This window comes from Pseudorasbora parva, chromosome 7, assembly GCF_024679245.1.
Source record: "Pseudorasbora parva isolate DD20220531a chromosome 7, ASM2467924v1, whole genome shotgun sequence".
In the NCBI taxonomy this organism is placed as follows: Eukaryota; Metazoa; Chordata; class Actinopteri; order Cypriniformes; family Gobionidae; genus Pseudorasbora; species Pseudorasbora parva.
In genome coordinates this window covers 22,176,167-22,182,290 of record NC_090178.1, presented here as the reverse complement: position 1 = coordinate 22,182,290, position 6,124 = coordinate 22,176,167, and positions in this window count along the sequence as shown.

Here is a 6,124-nt window from a genome sequence, read left to right as displayed (position 1 = left end):
GTTTTTCTCTTATGTTTGTTGTCGCGACTCAGGATGAGAACGAGGGACTCCCCCTTCGTAAAGTTCAACAAGCATTGACGGGCCAGGTGTCCTTACAGTCCAATACCATCAAGTACCCTAATATGTGTGTGGGGGGGTGGGGGTTCTGGTCAAGGGCCCCATTGCATTGAGGTTCAGGTACGAGATTGAGCTGGGGGTAAGATTCAGATCATTTTGGGGGATTCTGACCACATCAGGCCCACGGTCCTCGTTAAGCCTCATCGATCCATTTTGTGACATTTCGGTGCAGAGGCACACTCGCACACACGGCTGCTCTTTCTCTGTCTTCCTCCATCACCCTCCTAATTTGTCTTGGATTGTCAAAAGCAAAGCTCAGCATGCATGAGCATACATGCACATAAACGTGTCCACACACATCTTTTTTTTTTTAAATAACTAATAGATAGTTACAAAAGGCTTGGCCATACACTCGTGTGTGTGTGTGTGTGTGTGTGTCTATCTCAAAGGCTATTGCTTATAAAAAATAAAAATTATATATATATATATAACATTTTCTATAACATTTTCTTTATTTTCTATAACAATATATATAAAGCTTTCAGAGGCTGTTATAAACACACTCACAGTGGCACACACACTTAAGACAGGTGGATGGTAGGTTGGTGAAGCTGTCAGTCTGGAGGAGGGCAGATCGATTCAGAGTGACAGGTAGCCGACCCCCCTGGAGTCTTCATTAAAACCCTGTATTAGAGCTGCAGGGGAGGGGCACACACACACACACACACACACAGCTCATTTCCCTGTAAGTATGGTGTGGAGTGTTTGTGTGGCTCATGATATATTGATTGACTGTTAGCGAGTGTGTTGAGGGGATCAGCAGGGCTGGACTCACATCGTGTAGTCTGGAAACAAAGCTTTAGCGTAAGAGTGGGACTGGCACTCACAACACACACACACACACACACACACACACACACACACACACACACACACACACACACACACACACACACACACACACATGCAAATCATCTCTAATGCTAAAGAGCACATTTGCATTAGCTGAGATCATTCTTTATAACTATTTCAAAAATAAATTAAAATTTTGATTTGTCAGATTATTTATTGATGCTGATTAATTCTAATATGGAATTTGAATAAATAAAATAAAGGTTTATTAAATAGATTACCTGACAGATCTTATGTTTAAAAACTTTTATTTTATATATTTATTAATACTGCTTGATGCGATAACTAATATTAGAATGGTTTCAAAGATATTGAAAAAAGCTCTAACTCGACCCCCAAATCTAATCATAATATTGACCCAGTAATATTGAATTCTCCCCCTGATAAACCAATTATGACATAGCATAAAAGAGCTGGTCAACAGATCAGAGATACAGATAAACGAACCCACCCAGCAACCGTATAGCTATGAAAACACAGAATGCATGAAAACACCTTAGCACTGTGGCACAGGCAAACACTTTTTTTTTTTTTATTATTTGAAGAAAATGTGCACATTTAGTCATAAAATTTTAAACAGACTAGGTCCCATATTGTTTTGACATTAAGCATGGGTGTAGGCTGCTCTGCCCTGTTTGAACTGTGAGGGGTATTCCAGATTCTAATCTCATCTGAAATAATGTGGTCTGGCCTTTTGGGTGGTAGGGTTCAAGTGAAGATGATGGAGATATGAAGAAGACTGGTCCCTACACAGGCATGTGGTATTACTCCACTACAGTGGGACTCCCCCTCGGCCTGTGGGGGAGGGACATTCTGGAGAGATGGAGAGCACTGCTTCTTGTCAGAAGTTAAGACTGATTCGCTGAACCTACTGCAGGCTGCCAGGTGGTTGGGTTCAGATTCTCCCCTCAAAAGCTCTTTTAGATTCCACCACAAACACTTTCAGTTTTTCCATCCTCCCACTCTTTCTCTCTGTCTTTATGTATCTCACGCTCTCTTTTCTTGATGTCTCTGCTCAATCAGTGTTTTATCTATATTTAAAGATCACACATTTATGTAAGCACATGTATTATACGGTGTATCAATATATATTGAAAATATATTAAGATATATTCCTGTGACTGCAAAGTTGAACTTTCAGCAGCCACTCCAGTCTTCAGTATCACATGATCCTTCAGATATAATCCTAATATGCTGAATTGCTGCTCAAGAAGCATTTCTTACAATTATATATTTTTTCTCTTTGATGAGCAGAAAATTCAAAATAACTGCTTTTATTTGAAAAATAATATTTTGTTACATTATAAATGTACTTAAAGGCACAACATGTAAGATTTTTGGATTAAATTATCCATGTGTGTACTTACATTATCCCAAATGTTTTCACAAATGGTTTAATCCAGAGAAATGGACCGTGCCCGTGTGTCACCTATCAATGACACAATTTCCGGTTTTATTTTGTAGAAACCATGGGAACACTAAAGCCGTTTAGTTGTGACGTCAAGGCGAACTGTTAGCATATTGTCTGTCCACTTACTGCGCACACAGACACCATAGAGAACTTGAACCACCTCAAACACTACAGCTGATTCCTCCGGATACTGGATAGCATCATGTCGAGAAGATGCTGTGCTCTACAATGCGTTTAGTTTGGCTAACTCACATTATTACTGTCTTGCAAATTACTACTGTTTTGCAAACTTTAATGTTCCATCAGTCATTCATGTTAGTGCTGGGCTAACGTATGTGCTTGTATTGTTTCAGTTCCCACATGTGCACGTAAATTAGAAACACACACACACACACACACACACACACACACACACACACACACACACACACACACACACACACACACACACACACACACACACACACACACACACACACACACACACACACACACACGTTTGTTTTTGTGAATTGTGGGGACTCTCCATAGGCGTAATGGTTTTTATACTGTACAAACTGTACATTCTATCCTCCTACACTGCCCCTGCCCCTAAACCAACCCATCACAGGAAACACGCTGCATTTTTACATTTTCAGATAAACATAACTTTGTATTTTTATAAATCTGCTGGCTGGTCCCCACAATGTAGGTCAGGGGTCTTCAACTAAAATAGCTTGGGGTCCAGTAAATAAACCTTCCTCACTGGCCGAGGACGGACAATTATATACCTAAAAACATGAATTGATGTCTTTTTGCCAGACCAAAGAAATTAGTGTAGATTAAAAAAAATGTCTTTATTGAACAAAATATAATATAGTTCTCATATAGATAAACAATTCTTTTCATATTGTTAAAGCAAACATAGGTAATCCTTTACTAAATGTATCTCATTTTGAGGTTGTTCTGTTTAAGTTGCGTTGGTACAAACTATCTAATTCAACCAGTAGCCATGTCTGACAAAAAATATGATAAATGAAAAAATGCCTTCATCTCTAAATCTGCACTGAAAATACATTAATTTCAACATTACTAGCAGCAACTAAAGTGCTTTTTCTGCTGAACTGAGATAAACAGTAACAGTCTCTACCTTACTAAATGTAGGCTATCTTCAGAACTGCTCTCTCTGTGCTTCAAAATGCACTGGTAAAAAATCATTAGCAATATTATCCAAAAACACAAACATTTAAAAATAAAGTGCCACCAGTGTTGGAAAAATGAAAAAGTGCAAGAAACATTTTATCTCTTTATTTCAACTTTTCCTTTAAATCCAGAAGAACGTAAATAACCTCAAATAACATTTCAAAAGTTGAGCTGAACGTTAACATGGGAGCCGAAATAAAAACGGACATACCACGAGCTGCACGATTTATTACATTTATATTATATTTCCCTCAAATCAGATTTCACCCTGTGCTACAAGATACACCCATCGTGCAGTTGTTATGTCAGACATCGATTCAAAACTGAGCTTGTGCGTATATAATGTGTGCGTCCGGTGTGAGATACCTGAGACGCAGAGCTGAGCTGAGTGTCCAGTGTGCGACCCCTTTAACTGTCAACGCAACCGTGGCAACATAGGAAAAACGGTTTTACTGAGCTGCCTGATATAAATGTGATTATTTTTATTTATTTTTTATGTTTTTTTTTTAAATCGCATTTGGCATTTATTTATTTCATTATGTCAAAAGGCTTTGCGGTCCGGATGGATGCATCTCACAGTCCGGATCCGGACCGGAGTCCGCCAGCTGGGGACCCCTGATGTAGGTGATCTCAGGTTTATATTACATTGTGGGGACATTTGGTCCCCACAATGTAATATAAACAAGTGCACACACACACACACACACACACACACACACACACACACACACACACACACACACACACACACACACACACACACACACACACATGTTAAGGCTGATGGTGAGGAATTACAGTAGAAACATCTCATAATGAACCTCAAATTGAGAAGAATCACTGAGAAACATCCAGCTCAAGTTTCAGATTGAATAACTAGTCCTTCCAAGGTTTCATCATTGATTCTGACTCACGCTGGGATTTGTGTAAATGTCATCGTTACTTTACAGTGTATCGCTAAGCTTTAGAAAGCCTCCGGAGCTGAAGTTTAAGCCAAGATGCCAAGATGGCAACAGCCTGCTCGTCTTTACTTTACGCTTCAAAACTGGTCTTCAGAATCCTATGGGTGACGTCACAGACACTTCATCCATATTTCTTTACAGTCTGTGAAACTTGTTATTGGAGACCTTCAAAACTAAATAAACAATTTAGTGTCTCATAGTAGCCGCCAAGTAAATGCACAGAGAAGCATTATAACATAACTTTCAACTCGCCTGTCGCCTTTGGCTTGGCTTGCTCAGTTGGGGACACTAAAATTATGATCCAAGTTATTCAACTACCGTAATTCCTCAAATAAAGACCGGGGCCTTTATTTACCTGAACTGCCGATGGGAACCGGCTTTTATTTGAAGCAGCCTTTTATTAGGGGCAGACCTGTATTTTTAATTCCATCTGTTTGAAATATAATTGCTTTATGTAAACCGTTTTCAATTTAAAGTGATCGTTCCAGTGGACAAATATCATAGATTTTTTTAAGAAACATTTGCAAAAGTATCACCATACAACAAACTAATACGCATTTTTAGTAATTCCGCGCGCAGCTCCATCCGAAGATGAATGAGTTCTCGCCGAATCTACTCGAGCATGACGTCTCATCACACTGGCCCCCAGTTTGCACATTAGGTGCTTATATTTACTGAATGAGCCTACAAAAGCAGAAATAAGCCATTTTAAATAAAGATCCAGGTTTAAGCAAATAAATATATAAATCACAACATTAAAGTTTAGTGAAATTAGGAATTATTTAAGAGATCGTTAATTTAGTGCATATTTTGTTCTCATGTCACAAGTAGCCTAATAATATCAAGCCAAGGTTTACTGAGTTTTACACGATTCTTTTGTAGTGTGGTTTTGATGAAATGTACTAAAATAAATATCATCACCTGTGCACAATAGCCCACTTCTTCTCGACGCGTTGGTTTATAGAACAATTACTCCGAATCGCCCTCTGTCGTTTCAAAGAATAGCACAAGGGCGAGTGCGCCAGGTACTCCTCGTCCGTTTGGGGAGGAGCGCGTGCAGTCAGCGGAGGCTCGTGCAGAGGAGACAGGCGAAAGTATAAACAAGGCGTGAGACGCAGCGCTGCTCAGATTTTGAGGCGCACGCATTGTGAAGATCGATATTTGTAGCCGGCCTTACACGGCATTTTCACAGACGTCGCATCTCTCATAGACTACAGTAGCCTATTTAAAATGGCACATGCATCCGTTATATTCTCAATTTAATTTACAAAGCAATCCTTGTAAAGTTTTTAGGTTAACTATAAGAGACCAGAATTAGTGTGTGTCGCACTGGCATGACTCGCATCGGGCGCGTGGCATCAGGATGGTTTCGCATTAAATTAACGCCATATAGGAGATTATCCACTCAATTTCCCCCGGCCTTTATTTAAGACCGGCCTGTATTTGTTTGTGCTGACCACGCCCCCGGCCACTATCAGAGGCCCGGCGTTTAATTGACTACAGGCTTTCATTTGAGGATATATATATATATATATATATATATATATATATATATATATATATATATATATATATATATATATATATATATATATATAGG